Below are 23127 nucleotides of genomic sequence, written 5' to 3' on the forward strand. Positions count from 1 at the left end.
TTGTTTGGAAAGTAAGACAAAAAATTGTGTAAGACCGTATCTACTCTTTTTGTAAATTTATTAATTGATCTACAAATCTCTGTGTGCACAAACTTGATTTAACAACACATTAATTATATAATAACATCTACCCACATTTGTTCTCTTCGCCTCTAGACATGTTGCCCCAACGAGGGGATCTCCTAAACTACCATGTTCTCTCAGTCACTCTGTTTCTCGTCCAAGCAGGAAAGTTCTGGCCTGGTGCAGTTCAGCGACAACGTCTCCGAAGTCCATCCGTTCACGATGCAGCCGAAGAGATGACCTCGATCTGAAGGATCATAGCCAAGCACGAGCTTATGTTGCCGTTGTCCTCCAACTCCCTCTCTTCTTTCGAATTATCTATGACCTGCATGAGCCTATCTGGAACAGCCGTTTTGATGAAACAATGGAGGTTGAAGTTGTCCATATACATGCTCTCCGTGGATCTCTTTTCTGTGAACAATTCGAGCAAGGGAACCCTGTAGCTGTAGACATCGACATTGGTTGATAATTGTCATATTCTGCAACATACATTATGATGATCTGGCCAATACGGACCAAGTTCCCATCAGTTTCGCATTTCTTTTTCCTTCCGTGAGAAATTAAAGGGAAGACAGAAAAGAAAAAACTGCTACTGTATCAAGAAGACAAATGGTATCCAATGGTTCAATCCTCATCATCACTACTTTCATATTGACACAAAGACTGGAGTGCAATGCTCGGGCTGGAAGTTGGACCAGCTTTCTTTACCACAGCAATTCGCACAGAGGAAGAAGTGGACAACAATTTACTCGAACTGCAGACATGATGGAAAGACACGGAACTGTAACCAGAAAACTTGCAGAAACAACCAGCGCCACATGTAAAAAGTTACTTTATATGAGCCTACTTCCATGAAGGGAGTCTTCATTTTAATAAAATCCAAAGAGCTTGCAGGAAAAGGGAAGTGCCCGGCTGATCTGTCTCAACACATCCATCATTCAGAAGAGCTAACGTAATTGAAGAAAACATGTTCAAGAAACTTGCAATGCCTCTGTCATTCAAGATGTCACTGGATGTAGCTTTTGTCATGGAATCTGTCGGCTTGTCCAGAAATTCCTCAGAAAATTTCCTCTTCTGCATTTCAAATCAAACATATAAGTAAGCTTTTCTCTAGGCCTCAAAAACAGAAGACAATTCCATATTAAATCAACAACTTACGCTCACCTCAAATCCAAAGACAACTATAACAATATCCTAATTACACAAAGAAAGAGAAGCCAACTTGATTATATGTATTCTTAATTAGAGGGGAGATTCAAAGAATGCTAGTCATTCTATAGAGAAGAATCCAGAACCACATGGAAGACAATCTAATCCATGAAGCATGTCCACCTTTCCTAATTATCAAATGGAGGTACTATCAGTTTTATCGATAGTGTATACACAATCAGCAGACCAGTGAATCATGCTCTTCTGAGAGGTTTGGCATATATTTTCATTAGAGTTGGCAATACATGCATGTACTGGCAATTAAAAGACTCATTTTTTGCTTGATGACATGTGATTCACAAACTATGATCTAACAACTTTAGAACATCTCTTGGTCTCCAAAATTAGGTCCTGAAAGTTCTCAAGTAATTTCATAACTCTTACTCTTTTAAGTTGCTGATTCTTCAACATGCAAATGTCTGACAATACATGTGACACAGATTAAGCACATAAGATGACATGGATTAAGCAAAAAAAAGGCATGCTATACAGATCACGTGTCAATGCATATGCATCTAATGCAAGTAAAGCAAGACAATTGTAAACTTAATCCATACTGAATCAGGGGTTGATGATCACCAAAACAGCATTTCCAATAGAGTATCTTCAAACGAACACAAACTTTTAGATATACTCCTGGATTATACTTAGATTAGAGTACCATATACATTTTATTAAATTATACATGAGCACCTTGTTTTGTCAAGCAAATGACCAGTTTAGCCAGAACTTATTCTTAACGCATTTAAGACTTCTCAACAGATTCACACGTTTAAAGGTAGCCGACAGGGAAGCAAATATGCTGACAATTAGAACATTAGTGACCTTGAGAGTGTTCAATTATTCGTCGTCACTAGCAGAAGGTTGAGTCCGATTTTCCTCATCCTCTGGATCTTCATCTTTGATCCTACAGACAAAATCTTTGGATGTCTGCAAGCAAGTTCCAGCGAATTAATAAGTATAAATAAAAAGAATGAAAAATAGTTCATTTCAGAGAAGTGAAATCAAATAAAGAAGGGCGGTTTAATACTAACATGGAATACTATTGATTTAGTAAGCGCTTCATCCTCTTCCTCGAATTTCCTTTCCTGTCATAGCAACAAAGAAAGGGATAGGAATTGGATCATAGTTTGGACAAAAGTCCAACTCATGAAGTATAAGTTCTGACAATCAATTCATAAAAGCAACCGTGAAGGCAACCAATCTAACATAACCCATTTCCCACAACAGAAACTACTGTTAGACTAACAAGTGAGCTCCATCGATTCTTTAAAAATGAGAAAACATGAACAATTAAGCTGTTGTTAATTAATTTGACAGAACAGAAGAACAAATCATAGATCTCTGCAATCCTATCAAAAAGAATAGATTACTATATGAAGTGATAAAGAACCAACTGCACATAGTAGGATAAGGCTCCAATGTTGCTATCACATGAATAAGTCTCTGAGTTTACAATTCTTTTCCTGCAAACTAGCATGCAAACAATTGGTATCTCCGACTTTTCAAATAATCTGAAACTCGAGACAAAAAACCAGAAGGCACGCAGTACACAGTCCACTGTGACCCAAAAAAACTCTTAACAATTTACTCTGTCTTCTCTTGTTTTTTCTTTTGGATGAAACTAGCCAAGCATCTAGCATGTTACAGTGGCTGGAATGGTCCAGGAAATTTGACAGGTAAGTCCAAAGTAAATGTCATTCTAAACAAATGTGCTATATGTTTCAAAAATTTGCTTTGAACTGAATATGATGAAAAGGTGCTTTGAACTGAATATGATGAAAAGGTGCTTAAGTGAAAGACAACCTTTGAAACTTGAAACCAATATCACATAAGTAATTCTCAAATTTGAGAACCCTTCAGAAATTGCCAAGAAAGATGGACAAAGAAGCTTTTTCTAGGAAGTCTTGTTCAGAAGTAAGGTCAGTAAAGTATCTTAGGTTTCGACCAAAGAAAGAGTATCTTAGGTAACAGGCAATCAAGCCAAAAGAAAGTAGTATATATTTACAAATCTGGTGCGGTTTGCTCTTTGACAAAATTGGCATGATTGAAACTTTTTGAGTGGGTAATCGAACCAAAAAAAGAGCCATCTGGTATCAGTTTTTATGATTGAGACTTCAAAGTAGATAATAAAGCTACAAAAAGCCAGTTCTAAATCTCCATGGGTGGATGGGTGTGCTTGCACCTTCATCCAGCTCTAAATAGGATCGATCACTTCACTGAAGAGTAAAAAACCAATCTTTCCCAAAAAATTACCCCTTGAAGACCACAAAAAAATACTTGTTATTGGCAATAAGAGGAAGAAAAGACTATACTGGGGATGAAGCATACTATAACAGGACCATCACAAGCCCAGGAGGTAGTCAGTAGTTGAAAAGGAACTCAGAGGAGTTATTGGATGCATATCTAGCATGCCATAGTTGACATTAGCACATGAAAAAGAAAAGCTGGATCAATGATTTCTAAGAATATCATGCTTTTGTACATTGGGCGATGAGTAACATAAATTTTTTTCATCCTTCAACAACTTAAGACTTCAAGAAAGTGACATAATATTCACATTTCTTGAATATGGCGAAGGGAGAGAGCCCTAGGGAACGTACCATTATAGAGAAGGTATACCATCCTTGTGGATCTCAGAATACAGCTAATAAAAACTCCCATCTGTCACCAAAATCTCCGGGGCTAACATCACCGATGTAGCTTCCTTTGCACTCTACAGTCAAGATTTTAGAATGAATTAACACCATTGAATAGATGTACACATCATAAAACAACCACCATCATCATGACATTTAGCTGCTTGCCCCTACTTTCTCAATTTCTGGCTAACAAAAGAGACGACTAAGGCACTGAGATCTGCTAATTTCGGCAACTAAGGCACTGAGATTGGATAATTTCTCCTCTGACCTAATATGATAAAAAAAAAGACCTCATCATCCTTTCTGTTCTTCCACTTCCACGAAGTCATCACCCATGGTTACACTTCCCATGCACTAATTGCAACAACTTTAGTATGCCTCGCTCTTAGGTTCCATTACACAGCATTCTATTCATGCACGGGTCTAATTAAGATTTCACTGGAGCATCAAAAGGTAAAGATTATAAAATATTTAGTTATTCATCATACTAACATTGTCGAGAAGTCGGCTCTGCATGGACTGATGTCTTGCCACTCTTATGTAACTAAAATTTGACAAGTCATTTTCCAATTCTATCCAATTTATGCATTCACAGATGCATAATTGCCAATACAGAGGACTTAACCCCTTCACTGATTAGTTCTGCAGAACTCGACTCACCCATCTGTAGTTTAGAGGAAGAAAAAAGGAAAGACGAAATCATAGCTCACGCTAGTAAAAAAAGAAATGGATGATCGATTCATCAAGGCAAGAAGTGAAGCTGATGATCGACACTGCAACATCGATTCTAGTCATCTCAAAAATCATTCACCGGCTTTCTGTCCCATTCCAAGTTTTGCCCAACTACATCGATCCATCGACGACTAGAGTTTGTCATGACAGGACAGAGACGTTCTTTGGCAGCAAGATTCTGTAAAAACCCACAACTCACAGGACAAGATAATCTGCCGAACTATCTGCACCTCCTACGGATGAATGCTGGGACAAAGGCACAACAATATCTACGCAAGCCGAAAATGGAAAATTTGGACCTGTTTTACGCAGAGACTTCGAAGCAGATCACGAGCGAGCCCAGAAACGGCTTCCACGAACTGGGTTTCGGCCATTTGGCGGCCGCCGGCGATGGCGACCGGGGAATTCCGCCTCGCGGTGGCGATGCGAGACGACCGCTTGGAGTCGGAAGGGCGAATTCGGGGGCGGGTCTTGCGTCAGTGTTGAAGAAAAGCGTGGAGACGTGTCATGCGTGGATTGGCCTTGCTCGTGGATATTGGGAAGAAAAGCTTCCACGACAAAGGACAAAGCCAAGACAACGTTACGTGGAACATCGTCGTCGCATCTTACGGAGAGTCGCGTACCCCTTGTCCTAATTACCATGACAAGAAAGGAACTCCTAGGCTTCAGAAAATCAATAATTTAAAAATATTTTTTATAATAGTCTATCAAATTTGTTTAGCAAGATTTTCTGTCATGACTAACTGACTTTAAAGAAAAGTTATGAACACCAAATTGTTTAAGCTCACATTATAAACTAAATATTTTATTATGAAATAAACTTATTATTAACTGAGGTATATTACTATTTTTTTCAAAATATTACAAACCATGGAAACTAGAAATTTTACAATAGTCAATGGAAAAGTACGCCCTCTAAAGAAAAGCTAAGAACAGATAAATCCAGGGACAATTATATGTGCCAAAGGAAAGTTACAATTCATCAAGGTAGTTTAGGCATGACAAAAATATAAATCCAGTGGAGGGTTTTGCGACGACCCTCATCGACTAAAAAAAGGGGAAAGTAAAACCAAAACGAAATAAAAATTCAAAAATCCAAGTCGAATGATTTGTCAAAAATGATATTCAAATGATTGATTTTACTCAATGTGACACTTAAATAAGCAAAAGACTAGTTATGGCGTTAAGTGAATGTCATATTTAAAGTTACGGCATTTACGTTATTCTTCTCTCATTCTTGGTAGTGATCCAAGACTAGAAATTATACTCACTCATTGCCTAAGTTATACCATTGGATAAATAAATAAGCAATAATGCTTCCCCCAACTTTCGCAAACATTAAATTCATTAGAATATTTAAATAGTAAACCCAATATTTATCCAAAGACTTAAATTTTCAAATAAGTTAGTAGTGATTTCATAAAATTTTGCAATTCTTATTTCAATTGATACATCCGAATTTGCTGAGAATAATCTAATAGTGTGGCCAATTGGATCGTGAAGACCCAAATTAGAAATTCCCATACAAACCCTCAGATCTTTTGTCTTCTGAAGTCCATCTCACGTACTCCTTCATTATTACTAAATGAAATTTAAGGAGCGTTTATTGACAATAAAAACCTCCTCAAATTTAGTAATTACATTATTAAATTCATGCACCGGGTCATCAATTAGTAATTAACATAAACCCCGTGTTCGGTTGTAATACGTGATAGATAGTGTGAACTCCATGCCATTCTCTATTGTTCACTAACAAACCCTAAAATAAATAACAAATCTGAAAATTTGGCACCTCCAAAATCAATTTCAGAAAATGGTCTAAGATGGGTAGAGATTATTTTTTTTGTTGAAATAGAAATATATTTCAAAGTGGGCATTATGATATCAAAGACAAAAATAGGGGATATATTTTGGCAATTTTTCGCATCCACTGATTGAGACCTAATTAGCTCTATAATGAGGAATTTAATTGAGGGGTATCACCGTATTTGAGAAAAGAGGAGAGAGGTTTTTTTTTTAATTGAAAAAAGAGCACATACTCACACAAAATGTGTCCCATAAACCATTGCATGCCTATCGATTTGTTTCCACTAGTTTAATGTATGTATCGTTCAAACTTTATTTTAGGGATTGTTTTAAAATTTATTTATCCGCTCAATTACGCTTATCATTTGCGTATTCTCTTATTACACAGCATAAAAATACACATGAATGTGGTGTAACTCAATTCTTCATACGGTGAAATTATAAAATGCTTACCATGTAATACCTTGTAGCACCCTTTATATACTTTTATCATTGAGAACTTAGATGTATGTCTAATATTATTATTTTTTTGTCATATATCTCATGTAATGTTGAAAAAAGTTCATTAACACTATATGATTTTTTTTCTAAAAAAAGGAAAAAGTCATTAGAAAATCCTAACTATGCCCATGCTAGAATATTTACCCCAAACATTTTTTTATGACATCATAAAATCAAAATTTTACATGTGTGATACATTTACTCCAAACTTATTTTATAACATAAAAATCTCCAAATTTATATCCATATAACACGTTTACCTCAATTTATATTGGATGCAAAAAACCCTAAACTCATATATGTGTAGTACATTTATCTTAAATATTGGGGTAAATGTGTCATATGAGTATAAATTTATGGTTTTTTGTATCACAAGAAAAAAGATTAGGATGAACACGTTGTATAAGTTTGAGGTTTTTTGTATCATCAAAAAATATTTGAAATATATATATATTTCAGTAGGCATAATTTAAGGTTCTCATTGGTTTTTTTCCAAAAAAAAATAATAAAGAAAACTAGTCTACCTAGAAGGACGTTTCGATTAGCCTTCTATACATAAAGAAACAATTGGAGTATGTCATATTACGACTTCCACTCCGCCTTGACAAAGCTGAAAGAAAAAAAAAAAAAAAAACAGCTAGGAAGGAAAACAATCTGACTCCACATAGGCTAGGGCGGCCTTTTGAAATGAAGGTGAAAACATTTCTGTAGAAAGCATTCTCTCACAGAGGTACTCTCTCTAAACTTTCTCTCTCTACGATCCATGTGAGCAAGTGATCTTGAGAAACGCTTAGCATAGGCACACTCCATCAATCTCGGGAAAAGCTTAACTTAGGCACTCCACTATAGTTAAAAACTAATGCAGATTATGATTCTAACCCTTTCTCGTCCTAGTGAAGGGGAAAACTGTTGGTTGTATGCCCTAAGGCTATTATGTAATAGTTACATATTAGGGATTTCGGTTGTATTTTCATCATTATTTAATTAATGACAATGACGTATTCATTCATTTGTCCAATTATTTTATATTTATGAATGATTCCATAAGATCAATTGCAACTAGACCTATTCTTGAAACGTCAAGAATATATGTGACGGGTTCATAATTAAACTGAATCTTTAAATCGTTCCCGGTCGATGGATTATTGAGTAGATATTAATAATCCTGTTAAGACCGGTGTGTTCTTAACTTCACCATTAAGTATTTGATACTTAAGGGAATGATGAGTTACATGTCATTAGGTATTATGATGCCTAAGTTAGAACACAGGTGTTTGTATTAGACAAATTCACTGAACGTGACGTATATGGAATGATTAGCAACATGAAAGCTTTTAGCGTGGTCAATGTCTAATTGTTCATGCTTTGGTTTTGTGTAAATAATCCTTAGACCCGAGACACAGTGTTAACTTGTGTATTGAACAATTATGGTTCACGGGTGCACATAATGCCGGGTCATTGATCCGTCTTTATACATAATGGTCATAGTTTGTTCATATACAAAGTTACACATGTGCGCAATATGGAATCTATCTCCTTATTATATGCAAGGTATGATAATGATGTCCTATGCGATCTAATTGTGACACTGCATTGAAATACTCGGCCGGGGTTGTAACCGAGAATAAATTGTTTATGTCTCAAATAAAATGCATGTCAATTAGATTTGTGCATATGATCGAATTAATGACTTGATAAATATTCCATGGTCTTTGTTTGATCGGGACATAGTAAGACAGAGGGATTGAATTACACTGTAGCCAAAGCTGACAAGTTCATTATGTTCTTAAAATATTCACACTATTTGGGTAGCCATGACATATTGCTAGATGTCAATCATGGCTTGTAGGACCCAAAGATTAATCGGGACAATTAATTCTTTTGGAAGTACTAATGTGTTAGTACAAGTCTTACTACCAGCTTAGTGATGAACCTAAGGATGTCACACACCATAAACAATTTGGATAACGTGGAACAAGAGAGAAATAATGTTGCAAATGTGTTTACAATTACTGCAATTGAATTGTGTCGATTTGAAATTAAATTAAATAAGATTTAATTTAATTTGTATTACAGTCACGGGCCTATTTGCATATGATGCACATGCATGCCCGAAGTGGATACATGTTAATGTATTCCATTTGTACATATAAAGAGTATATTCTTTTTATTTTAAAAGGAATTGATTAATTAATTATTTGTTCATTTAATTAATTAATTAATTAATACCTTTTAATAACCAATAATAAAATGATATATAAAGCTTCCTACATGTGCACGAAGCACGTGTATGAAAATTGGATGGTCAGCAACCGCTGACCATCATCCACGAAATCGTGCATGAACGGTCAGCAGTTGCTGACCATTATGCACGATCGTTCGTGCATGAGTGGGGACGATCAGCAACGGTTGCTGATCAGTTTATATCTTTATTTTAAAAGGTTTGTTTTTGTGACAAAAAACAAAGGGTTGAAAAACAGAGAAAGTTGGGCTTGCCTTTTGTGTTTTTAGAGAGAAAATGCTTTGTTGAAAATAGAGAGCAAATTGGGTGCGTGTTCTTGTGTCTTTGATACGCAAGTAAGAAGGGCGTTATCTCGTTCGGGCCGTGACTATTATACATCAAGAATACGACAGATTGTTTTCACGTGATTGCTAGCACGATCGAAGTGGTGAATATCCGAAAGTTCTCTCTTCTGTTCAACGTTCGTTGTTAGTGTGTCTAAAATAGAGGTCCGACGCTTGTGAGACTCAAATTGTAGAACATCCGAACCGACTCGTTTCAAAGCGCGCTTCAAGAGATATTTCGTTTAACTCTCTTTTATGTTTAGATTTTTTGATTAAAACGCACGAACAACGCCTAAGGAGAATCATGTATAAAATATATCTTTGTTTCCGCTGCGTTCTTTTCGTTAATTTTTCTTATACATGATTCATGAAATCCTAACAAAAACAATTTATCAAATACTTGAATCTATGTAAATATTCAAAGGAGGAAAAACAATTACAGGGATCCCAATTGGATACTTGAAATCGCAAAGGAAAGGAGGAATTTGGCAGGAAAAAGTGCCGTTGGTCACATAATTAGGCACACGAGGTGTTCAAGTTTCCAACTGAGGCTCTACATCTTGCTATCAATCTTTTCTAAGCATATTTGCCCGTTCATCTAGTGAAAAGAAGAAAGCGAATTTGGTTGGAGTAACCACCCTACGATTGACTCTTAAGTATGTTGGAATAAGACGATCCATCCTTGTGTCGATTTATTTTCCAACTCGGTGCTTACATAGTGCCTTATAGAGGAGATTTCGTGCTCTGCACAGGAGATTCTAGATATGATAGGCTTTGGAGAGAAGCAAACTACCCATTCCTTATTTTGCTTCTGTTTCTCTATTAACTTTTCTTTTCTTACATTACTCTCTGTCATTTGACATTATGCAGGAGGAATTGATCTTGAACACTATAGAATATGACTTGTCAATTGCGACTTTCGTCCACATTTATGTGGAAGTTCCTTAAGGGAACTAAATATGATGAGAGGGTACCTGGTTTATGTTAATGTTATTGTTATGAATTGTTTTTTTTTTTTTTGGTCAAAATGAATTGATCTTAGGAAAAATTCCAAATAAGAGTATGAAATGGATATTATTTCAAATAAGGGCTTGAAGTCTCATTTTTTCAAATATGGACATTGTTTCAAATAAAGACTGAAGTAACCATATCAGTCTCAAATAAAGGCCTAAATTCACCAACTGCAAAAGGTAATTTCGTCTTTTTAAATTTTTTCTTTTTTTTCTTTTTTTTTTTTTTGTAAAAAACAAACTAAATAAAACTAAAATTCAAAAAATAAAAAGGAAAACACAGGTGGGAAGGCTCCCTCTTGCCTATGGCCGTTGCCCACTCGCTGTGGGGCGAAGCACGATGGTCGGCAAGCCCGCCGACCAAAGGTGAGGGCCTAGTGGCCCTTGCCAAAGACGAGAGAGGGCCCTCAGATCTTGCCACATAGGTCTGAGGGCGCTAGGTGAGGGCTGGCAATCTTGCCCTAATCTGGGAGAGGGTCACCACCCTCTCCATGTTGGCCATCGCCTTTGGTTAGGCATGGTTGTAGGCCCTCACCTAGGCATTAACAACCCCGCCGATCATTGCTGCCGCCGATGCCCCATTGGTGATGGGGCGACAACCGTGTTTTCCCCTTCTTCTTTTTTTAAATTTTTTCTTTTTTAAGTTTTAATATAATTTAATTTAAATTTAAGTTGTGTGGACAAATATACCCCTACTCAATGGATTTTTTTACTAACCAGCAAGCCGGCAAAAACTAGGCCCTTATTTGAAACAGTTATAATCACTTCATGTCCTTATATGAAATAAAGTCCAATTAGGCTCTTTTATTTAGAATTTTTATTTGATCTTATTTCATTAGTATAGAACACGATTTGATTTGGGTTTCTATTTGTACCTTCAACTAGATCAAGCACTTGTCCTTTTTCTTGATCGATCTTTGTCTAAGGACGCTCACATTTTGACCTTCAGTATAACCTGCCGCTGCAAGTTACACCGCCTATACCACTATTAAAGGGTGTAAACCATGCAGTATAATTTATAGCAGTTAACCGATTGTAGTGCCTGACAGATCTTGTAAGTAGCGAGTGACTTCAATTTATTGTTTGTTGCATTTTTCATCTCTCTGTTTATATCCTCTAGGGACTTAGGAATCTGATGGGTCACATTTCCTTTTGGTTAATTTTCCTTTGTACAGGGAATGCTCGAGACTGATGGTGACTTTCCATCAAAAAGCAAGGAGTGTCAAGAGTGTGTATAATAAGTATTGCACGAGGAGATATGACTGCGTAGCTAAAGCTACATCGGCTCGTTTTCTCTTGAAGACCGAGTTTAGCATATCCTGTGTCTTCAAGCTTACCTGTTTGTTCAAGCTTTTTTGCGTCTTGAGAGAATTAAGAGACCTTTAACAGATCTTGTTTTGGTGTCTGATGAGGTATTTGTGTTAAGCGGCTCCTTGATTTTAGAGGGTTCTGGTAATAGCCGAGTCTTCTTACTGTACAGGTGATTTCGAACTTATCGGCTCTTTCAAAGCCCTTGAACAGAAAGCCTAAATTCCCCACCATCTTTCTTCCTAAATATCACGGCTGATGCAAAATCCTATTCCAAAAAATTGATGCAGAATCTGTCTGGGAGGGAGTTTTGCATTCAGGAACAATAAGAAACAGACCGGTGTCATTTCATTTTTCATCATTCAAATTGGGAAGTCACAATGTCAGCAGTCATAAATTGCTTTGGATAAACCGAACATGAGAAACAACTTCCTGGCGAACAGCATCCCTTCGTATCTTCCCTGTAGTAGTGGTCGGGAAAGGCTTCTTCCAAGGAATGAAAGTTTTGGGTATCTTAAATCTGCAAAGAAAGTAATGATATAATATTTTGGTCGAGAAGATCAATTATGATGAATAAACATTAAACAATCAACATATGCCTAGAAGTTCACGTGGCTGTGTGCATGGGTTGTGTGATTGAGAGAGAGAGAGAGAGAGAGAGATTTTAGGATCAAAATAGCTGGAGATTTGAAAGAGCGATACCCTGTTAAGTGCCTGTCTCTGCAGTACTGTCGAAGAATTTCATCAGACAACAAACGTTCTTCTTTTTCAGCTCCAAGTTCATGGCTTTTATCAGACCAAAGCCAGTTGTCTTTCACACAAATACACCCAACAACCATCTCAGTCAGGCGAGCTTCAGGGATTCCTATAATGACGATTCCAGCTACTCCTGGATGTTGGAGTAGTATTGCCTCTACCTATGTTGTGAAATGAGAACATGTCCCAGGAAAATGAGCCAAGAGTACATCTCTTCGTGGTAGCTAACCATGACTTTGAGAAACTAAACAGGTTCATCATTGAAAACATAGAAAAATAAAACAGGTTCAGTTGCCCCTACCTATCACAAATCTATGCTTAGTTGAAGAGAAAAAAAAAATTCATTTCTAAGCCAATTCGTACATGATAAATTGTATTACCTCTTCAGGGTAAACATTTTCTCCCGGTCTTGATCCGACCACTTTCGACCAATGAGCCACACCTGACCATGCTCATCAATGAAACCAACATCACCCGTGTCAAACCATGAATGACTGCTAGAGACTGATGACCGAACTTGATCCCAGTATCCAATCATCAAATGTGGACCTCTGGTTAGAATTTTCCCAATGCCAATTGAATCATCACCATCTGTCCTCAATTCAACATGTGGGGCAGGTTTGCCAACACAAATGCCACGTGGTCTTTGAACTGAGCTGAGATCTGCTCTGACATGAAATTGATGGGGCCGGTAGGAAAATGAGAAATGTGGGTCATAGAGAGTCATGAACATTAGTGAAGAACAAGTCTCTGTCATTCCTGCATATTGAGAAAACAAAGGAGAAAAAATAGTATAATGAGGAGAGAAGTTCAATGCACTTTGCTAGCAGGTTCCACTCCAATTAGCATCGAAGTAGTAAAATTAACAGCATTATGGTTTAGAGGTTGCATACCATAGGCTGAGAGAATCTTAGCTCTTGGGAAGAAGTTGACAGTTTCTTTGATAAGATCGATTGACAAACTTCCTCCACCATTTAATATCTTTTTCACAGAGTCTCTTCCTTTCCGTGGTCCCTTCTCCCTGAGGAAACTAGGAATTAAGCAAAAGTCCCCACAAAGAGCCTTACTTGGAACTTAGATAATGTAAGTGGCCGATGCTCTCTACACTTTATGTTTAGTATTTACATTGCTCGTGAAATATCACTCCTTGTAGATAACCTGAGAAAGGATATTAGATCAGCAACCATGGCCGGAACAGTGATCAAAGCGGTGACGTCCTGTTTCTATAACCTCAATGGCTGTTTTAGATTCGAACTTGGGCATTAAGACATGGCAAGCTCCAGCCATTAACATGGCCATGGCCGATGAGAGACCCCCAATGTGGCACAAAGGAGCAGTATGCAAATAAACCTGCAAAAATTGAATAAAAAAAAATTCACTTGTCATATTACTCTGACTCTAATTGCCTGTGGACCTTCCAAATATGGAACCAGTCACTTGAGACTTATCTTTACAATGATTATAGAATGTGCGATTGCCAAACAGGCATGAAGACGATAAAAGAGAAGAAACTTGGAAAGGGCATACATCATTCTCACTGTAATTACATATGGCTATTTTTGCCATAGATTGTATGAACAAAGCTGAATGGCTTATGGCAACTCCTTTTGGCTTCCCAGTAGTCCCTGAAGCCAATAAGCCCAGTAAATCTAGACATCTAGAAATGAAAACTTGGCAAGTACCACGCATAACTACAAACTACCAATGCTACATTTTTCCAAACTTAGGCATCAAAGTGGCCATATGATTGACATACTGACCACTGTGAAAATCACAGAGAGGAAAGTAAATCTATAGCCAGAACCTACGCCCAAAGAAATCTATTAATTAATGGAATGCAAGACAGCATCTGAACATAGAAAGCAATATCACACAATGTAATCCTTTAATTTGAAAAACCCTCAAAAAATTTGCGAAAAAATATGGACAAAGGAACTTTATCTAGGGAGTCTTGTTCAGAAGTAAGGTCAGTAAAGTATCTTAAGCAACAGGTGATCAACCCAAAAGAAAGCCGTATATATTTACAATATCTGATATCGTTTACTCTATGGCAAATCTGATATGGATAAAACATTTTGAGCAGGTAATCAAACCAAAAAAGAGCCATTTAGTATCATTTTGTATGACTGAAACTTTGAAGTAGGTAATAAGATGGACTAAAGCGCCATTTTTATATCTCTGTGGGCGTATGTGTGTGCTTGCACCTTCACACTTCTCTAAATAGGATCTATCACTTCATTAAAGAGTAAAAAACCTATCTTTTGCACAAAATCACTCATCAAGAACTACTAAAAATACTTGTTATTGGCAATAAGAGGAAGTAAAGACTATACCAGATGTGAAGCATATTAAAACAGCACCATCACGAGCCCAGACGTAGTCAGTAGTTGAAAAGGAACTTGGAGGAGTTATTTGATGCAGATCCAGCATGCCCATAGTTGATACTAGCACATGAAGGTTATAGCCGGTTCAATGATACTAAGAATATCATCACTTTATACATTGAATGATGGGTAACATCAATGTTTTCATCCAGCAACTACTTCAGATTTCAAGAACGCAACTCACCGTTCACATTGTTTGAAAATGGTGAAGAAAGGGAGCCCAAGGAAATATGCCATTTTAGAGAAGGTATACCATCCCTGTGGAGTTCAGAATACCAACTGATGCAACTCTCATCTGTCACTAACATCACAGGGCTTACAGCTAACAAGGCCCATATCGCTTCATTAGCACTCTACAATCAAGACTTTTAGAATGAATTAATATGGTCATATAGATGTACATATCATAAAACAATCACCATCATGAGCTGTAGTGGTTTGCCCTACTTCTTCAATTTTCTGGTTGACAAGAGAGAGAACTAAGTCACTGAGATCTGCTAATTTCAGCAACTAAGCTACTGAGATTGGCTAATTTCTCCTCCAGCATAAAAAGATGCAGAGACTTGATCATATTTTCTGTTATTCCACCTCCACATAATCATGACCCTCAGTTACAATTCACAAGCACACTTGCAAGAATTTTAGTGTGCCTTTCTTTTTGGTTCCAATGCACAACATTGCATTCACGCGCTGGTTAAATTAAAATTTCACCTGAGCATTCAAAAGGTAAAGCATATAAAAGATTAGCTGTTCATCATACTAAGTCAGCTCCTGATGGACTGATGTCTCGTCACAGGGAGCCCTGCTTATGTACCAAAAATTTGTCAAGTTACTTTCCAATGTTGACTATGAATTTTCGTTCTATCCAATTTATGCATTCAAATGTATAATTGCCAATACAGAGGACTGAACCCTTGATTCGTTAGTTCTGCAAAACTTCACTCACCCATCTGTAGTTTAGAGGAGCGACGATCCTCCAACGAATGCAACAGCAAGTAACCACTCCAAGTAGCAGTCACTAACATTAGAAAACCAAAAATTTGAGAAAAAAAACACGGAAAAAACAGCTCACACTAGTAAGAGAAGAAATGGATGTTCAATTCATCACAGCAAGAAGCGAAGCTGATGATCGGTTCTGCAACATCGATTCTAGTCATCTCAAAACTCATCTCATGGGCCCTCTACCCCACTTCAACTTTAACCCAACTACATCGACTCATCGAAAAATAATGTCAGTCGCTCATTACACGTTATGCTTGATAACTCTTTCCTGGATAGAACACTGACATTCCGTGGTAGCAAGAGTCAACACTAAGAACCCAGAAGATAAGATTCTGCTGAACTCTTTGCACCTCCTACGAATGAATGCTGAGCAAAAAGAATCACAACATCTACACAAGTGAAGAATAAAACCGGACCTGTTATATGCAGAGACTGCGACGACGTCACCGGGCTTCAGGCCGAGCCGAAGCAGAGCATGAGCGAGCCTGGAAACGGCTTCCACGAACTGGGGTCCGGTCATCTGGCGGCCGCCGGCGACGGTGACCGGGGAGTTCCGCCTCGCGGTGGCTATGCGGCTCAAGCACTGGCATACATGTGGCTCTGAGAAACGGCCCATTTCTTGGTGCGCTCGGAGACGGAAGGCAAATTCGGGAGGCGGGGTCCGGCGACGGCGTTGAAGAAATATGGGTGGGGGCGGGGTCCGTGGGTGGACCGGCGTCGCCAGTGGATGTGGGAAAAAGCAAAGCTTAGGACAAAAAGTCAAAGCAAAGACAAAGTCTTGTCCACAAAATCGTTATCACATCATGTGTAGAGCCGCATTACCCCAATCCAAATTTCCCACGTGATACATGGAATTTCCACGCATTTGATGTCAAACGGAAAAATTTTAAATAAGTAAAGAGAGAAAAAATGTGCTCAACTGGATATGTTTTGTGGGTTTTTATTTTTCTATTGTAAATTAGTAAAGTTAAAGGGAAAAATTTTAAATAAGAACATGAAATATCCTCATTTTCTCAAATAAAAATAAGTGAATTTAATTTCAAATAAAGACTTAAAGACCTAAAATTTTCTCATTTTCTCACATTAAAGTCGGAAGTAGCTATGGCTACTTCATATAAGTACCTCACCTCGACATTCGGCATTTTCATCCAAAGGAAATTTTTACCTAAATTTTAGTTAAATTTGATGAAAAATTAAAACAAAAAAAGTTTTTTTTCTTTAAAAAAAAGGCAAAAATAGGCCTGGAGGGCTTGCTAGCCACCACCCCACCATCGGTGGCGGGTGGCGTGATGACAATGATTGGCGAGGTCACCAATGCCTCACTCTAGTCTAGGTAAGGGTTGATGGCCCTTGCACGAGTCTAGCGGTCTTCTCCCAAATTAGGGCAAGAGCCAGTCTTCACTTAGAATTGGGAGAGGATCGTTGCCTCTCTCGAAATATGTTGATTGCACGGATTATTTGCAAATATGAATATTACCAAGAGGAAAAAAGAGCTATCTTCAACCCCCATGTGCTAGTGGGAGATGATTAGTTTTATCAAAAGAGTTAAGCCGCCCATGTTGGACCAAACTCGGCCCGTAACCCCAAAAGGACCGATAAGAAAGGACAGTTATTTTTGTAAAATAAATTGCTATATAAAAAAAGAACGTTAAAATAAAAAAATAAAGTACAAACCTTCTTCAAGTTTTTGCTGTAGGTGAATTCTCTCTCAAGAAAGGAACTCAAAAGCTTCAATTGACAATTGAAGGATCAATCCTTCTCAAGACTACAACCACATTTAATCCGTGAAAAATAAGGTACATCCCTCTTGATGATGTGTCTTACGATCGGTGTTACAAGTATCTTCAGGCCCATTCCGCATTTATGTTTTAGTGTTCAATAGTTTGAGTATCCGTTTTTATCATAAATTTGTTACCTTTAGTTTCTTTTGAGTGATCCATTTATAATATAAGGTTTTCATTCCTGTAGTGTTAATCATCTTTAAATTTATACTACCCAATCCCTTTTTATCATATTTTATTCTCATGCAATTGTTTAAAGTCATTACATAATCATAAGGCTGCGTTTGGTCAATTGGATAAAAACCAAGATATGATATGTTTTATTCTATCCTGTGTTTGGTATCTGTCTAGGATAGGATAAGGCCGGATATAGACGAAATATAAACCGGATAAAAAAATCCGAGGAGGGGAGTGGGATAAGATCTGATAGGATTTCTTTTATCTGAAACATAAAACCCTACGCTTTTTTTCTTTCTCCGTCGTTCACCCACAGACATCTCTCTGTTTCCAAAGTATCGACGTTGAAGCCTTCTCATCAATAGCTCTTTGATTCTCATCGAAATTTTACGAAAGCAACGAATTTTCAAAGGTAAATAATCTCTCTCTCTCTCTCTCTCTCTCTCTCTCTCTAACGTTAACGAATTTTACGTAGATCAGAATCGTCTTCTTGGTAGTTTTGAATCTGTAGATTTATAAAGGCCTTTCTGCTTTTGTGCAAGATATTTGATATCTTCAACGCGAATTGTTCGTTCTTGGTTCGGTTCTTCGATACCCAGATTTCCAAGGCTATTGCATCTCCTACAGCAATTGTTTCACCATAGACAACAGCTTGTCTATATATAAGACAGCAGGGGACACACTGGAGTACCTGGAGTTTTGCGACCATGACTTGAAGCCTTCCTTGAAGGATGTTGTGTAGGTTTGGCATGGAAATATGCAACAACAGTCTCAATCTGCTTAGGTTTTGAATTTTCTTTGCTTTTTCTTCTTCCCTCTTTTCTGGGTTTTTGCTTGGGTGAAAGGATTTCTTGAGTCTGTTGAGCAAATTAGTTGCTGCAACAGGGAAAATTGACAAGTTGTATCTATCTCTTGCTACCTCATTTTAGTGTATATTTTTATCACAAATGGACATTATTATGATACTAAAGATTATATGCTTTCCCTTGCTGTCGGCTTTTTAAGTAATTGTCTTTGTAAAGTGTTTTTTACTTATGAAAATGTTCAAAGAGTACCCTCAAGGCACTTGTTAAAAGTTACTAATTGTGCTTTGGAAATACTAACATTGTTTTATAGAGAAAAGATATATTTAAGTATTATGACTTTTGAGCATTATTCACCTAAGTGCCATAAGTTTCATCAGTCACTTGAGTTGCAAACATACATTTTCTTAGGTCGTATGAGTGATATAACTTTCATACGATTTTCATTCGATGAGGTTATTCTAAAACGTTTGATGTTGAAGGGGTATCTAAAAGATTATTTCAAAGGAACAGAAAAAATTATTACGATGCGTAATCATGAAATTCAATGAGAATCTATTAATTTGAAAAAAGATATATTGTTTTGGATGATTTTGTGAATATTAAATCTGCAAATATGAGGATATCTGACTTTAAATCCGTAGTTCACCAAATAGTAAATTGGATAGGATATGAGGATATTCGACTTTAAATCCGTAGTTCACCAAACAGTTGATAGGATATGAAGAAATCCATGGATTTCTTATCCTATCCTATCTAGTCCTATCCCGTTTAGAAATTCAGATGACCAAACGCAACCAAAGTAGGTAAAAGCAAGGAGCATGCCAAGAAGATCAAGCAATTTAAGTGCTCTACGCCTACAGAACATGTTCTACTTGAAATTCTTGGTGATGAAACCATTAAAGGAAACAAGCTTTCAAGTCAATTCAAAACCTTCTCACTTGCTAGAGTTGCAGGTACAATAAATGAGAGATTTGGCATCAATCGTGAGTTTAACCTATTAAATGAAGATGTTTAAAAGCATATGCAAGACCATTCAAATTGCACGTGGCAAGAGCGAATCCAATTAAGATGACAATTGTCATGGTAGGGTAAGACTAATTTAATCAATATGCACAATTTCTTCATCATTTTTCGTGGGCCATTAAGGGCGCCTTTGATAACATTTTTATTCCAAGAACAATTTTAAAAAAAATCTTTTCAATTTCTATTTCCTGAAATAATTTTTTAATAAAATAACACATTTAGTAATTACACAAAATTTCTATTCTGAAACAGAAAAAAATATATGTTTATTATGACCCACAATTTTTTATTTTTAATATTTTTTTAAATGTTTCTTTTTCTCTCTCTTCTTCTTCTTGCTTGCTTTGGTGGGCGATGGCGGTGATTGACAGCAAACAACGCAACCAACGGTGACTAGCTAAGGGGCCGACGACCGGTGACCAGTTAGTCGATAGCAGGGGGCCGACGACCGATAGCAAGCGGGAGGGAGACGACGACGACAACGAGGGGGTGAGCGGCTAGCGGCGGGCAATAGCAATGACGGGCGACTTGCAACCCACGACTAGTGGCCATAGCGAGCAATTGGCAAAGGCAAGTGACAAAAGCGACAAGGGGTGACAGACGACGAACGGTAGGGAGGAAGAAGAAAGAAAGGAGAAAAAGAAATAACTTATTTTTAGAAAATTGTTCTTTGAAACAAGAAACTACTTTTTTATTTTTATTTCTTTTCCACATTTATTCCCGAGCACTTTTCTATTTTGGGAGTAAAAAAATTAACGTTACCAAACAGATTTCTATTCTTTTTCTATTCCGGAGAACAAAAGAAGAAAAAAATCAAGGAGTAGAAATGTTATCATGTAAGCCCTAAGCGATCTGTCCATCTTTTTTCAAGGGTCAATTTCATAAAAAAGCATGAACTTTAGGTGTTATCCCAAATCTGACCCAAACTTTATTTTGTCTCAAAAAAAGCACGAACTTTTAGGGTTGTCCCAAATCTGGCCCGAACTTTATTGTCTCAAAAAAGCACGAACTTTAGGTGTTGTCAAATCAGCCCCAACTTTATTTGAGACAAAATAAATTAATTCTATTACAAATAGGCTTCACATCTCTATTTAACTATAAGATGCACACGCTTTTAATATCTCGCTTTAAGGCAATGTAATCTTCTGTTTTCAACCCAGCTTATGGCATTGCAAAAGGTTTACCAATTGTTAATTGATCTAATGGCCCTAGCTATGTGCCTCGTCCCTTAATCAAGCTGTTGAATTATTTTTCCCATGAGAATCATCGTAAAGTTCACCTCATTGGAAGGCAAACTTAAATTAAACACTTCCTCCAAACACTCGAATGCGGCATTGTTTTGCCGTGTTGGATATTATTGGCGTGGAAATGCCATGTCGGATAACTGTGAAATGAGGATGGCGGATTTGGGATACAAAGGAAAATTTGGCATTTTTGACAGAAAATAAATTTCGGGCAGATTTGGACAATACTTAAAGTTCGTGCTTTTTTTTAGACAAAATAAAGTTCGGATCAGATTTGGGATAACACCTAAAATTCATGCTTTTTTTTTAGACAATAAAATTCGGGTCAGATTTGGGATAACACCTAAAGTTCACGTCTTTTTTTATGGAATTAGCCCCTTTTTTCAACATCTACTGTTCAGGTTCTCTTTCATGACTTGGATGGATGGTGGCCTACATATGTCCTTGCAATCGATGGTATTTTTTTTTTTGGTAAAGAATCAACATTATTGCAATCGATGGTATTGATAAACTTCGGACTCAAAAATTTAGCCTCGACAAAGTTTTTTGATAATCCATCCACATTTCGAACGTGCACTCTCCATTTGATTAATTTGTAATCCTAATGAGTCTTCTTCTTCTTCTTTTTTTAAACCATTCAAGGTTATAGTTGGAATTGCTGCTCTCATATATTGCCTGAGGTTTTTGTTGATTGTAATTCTTATATCTATGTATCAACAAATCTTTTAGCAGACACTATTGTGCTAGTGCGAGATTAAAAATCATTATTGAATTACATTAGCCGGAGCACTATGCATAATACAGACATCTAAACTATCTGGTCGGAATTCTCATGAAAGTATTTGCAATGATAAGTTCATTCCCACGAAAAGTCTTTGTACTACAAAATTAATATATATGATGAGTTGGCTCCAGTGATTAGAAAACATATCGCCACCAGGGACTGGATTAAGCAACTCGGAGATATTGATGTGCAACAAGTTACGGAGGTTGATTCCTCGCCTATTAATTTAGGCAACGACTTTGATGAGCTGATGAAGCTGATGAAGGGATCCAAAATATCTTCATCTACCATGCCTTCTAAAAAAGGAGTCACAAAAGAAGAAAACGTACCAACGATGATGATGATGAGTACAAAACACCTCCAAAACAAGAGATAGCATCAACAATTCAATCATTGGGTCAAGATAGGATTGCCACTCAAATCTCTACAACGAGGTGATCAAAGTTGATGTATTTGATAAAGTTATCCTTACGTCAATCTTTGACTATCTAGCGGAGAATGAATAATGAGTAATGCATTCATCATGAAGAATGCAAAGATCCAAAATGACGGGTTGAGAAATTCCTGAGCAAAGGAGAATATAGTCTTCGATACATTTTATTTACCTATGTTGCCAAAGAACTAATGGGTGTTCTTTTTTATTTCTTTCTTTTATTATTGGAACTGTGAGACATTTTTCATAACATAATTACGTCAATTCTGACATATAAACTCTTCATACAAATCAAAAATTATGAATTGTATTCATCAACGGCAACTAATCTATGGACCACCTTTCCACGAATTTGAAACATAAAACAATGTTGTGCATGGTTAATATATGATACTCTCTGTTAGCATTATCTAACATTTTGGACTTACGATTACATGTTTTTTATTACTTTTCATAGCATGCAAAAGGGAACAGTTCCAAAAACAATAAAAAGAAGAAAAGGAATAGGTCTACTTAAATAGTAAACATCTATCATATGGGGAAATAAAACGAAAAGTAAGTTAGCTTCGATCACCCGACGTACTAAAAGTAAATTAATTTCTCTTTTCTATAAAGGTTGCCAAATTTTTCATGAAACAAACAAAGCATAGGTATGCATGCTGGCAGGGGCACAAAACAAAAATCAAGGTCAGTGTGCTAAGTCTAAGACATTGCAAAAGCAGTTCATTTGAGATAGGTGTGACGATTACAGCATGGTATGAGATGCCACTAATCTAAGTGTGTGTTGCGATTATCGTAAGAACGTATTGTTACAAAGAGCCAGAGAGATTTACCGTCTACGCACTAGCATGCAGAGGAAGTGAAACTTGATATTCTGGAAAGCGTGCTGATGATCACATGA

The 23127-nt window shown here is 37.0% G+C and overlaps 1 long non-coding RNA gene and 1 pseudogene across 2 annotated transcripts; both read right to left on the bottom strand.

The window, feature by feature from the left end:
- Positions 1-641: 641 nt before the first annotated feature.
- Positions 642-5094, bottom strand: LOC104440700. Of its 2 annotated transcripts, none has more exons than XR_005550386.1 (5): positions 4946-5094; positions 3876-3988; positions 2307-2360; positions 2098-2179; positions 642-1137 (listed from the first exon to the last, which is right to left on the bottom strand). It is a non-coding gene; the product is annotated as an uncharacterized LOC104440700 (long non-coding RNA). The 2 variants fall into 2 exon arrangements; XR_005550385.1 differs by having other exon boundaries at positions 2098-2202.
- Positions 5095-12207: 7113 nt separating this feature from the next.
- Positions 12208-16663, bottom strand: LOC120286359 (annotated as a pseudogene).
- Between the last annotated feature and the right edge of the window lie 6464 nt (positions 16664-23127).

Source organism: Eucalyptus grandis, chromosome 4 (genome assembly GCF_016545825.1).
Source record: "Eucalyptus grandis isolate ANBG69807.140 chromosome 4, ASM1654582v1, whole genome shotgun sequence".
NCBI classification, from domain to species: Eukaryota; Viridiplantae; Streptophyta; class Magnoliopsida; order Myrtales; family Myrtaceae; genus Eucalyptus; species Eucalyptus grandis.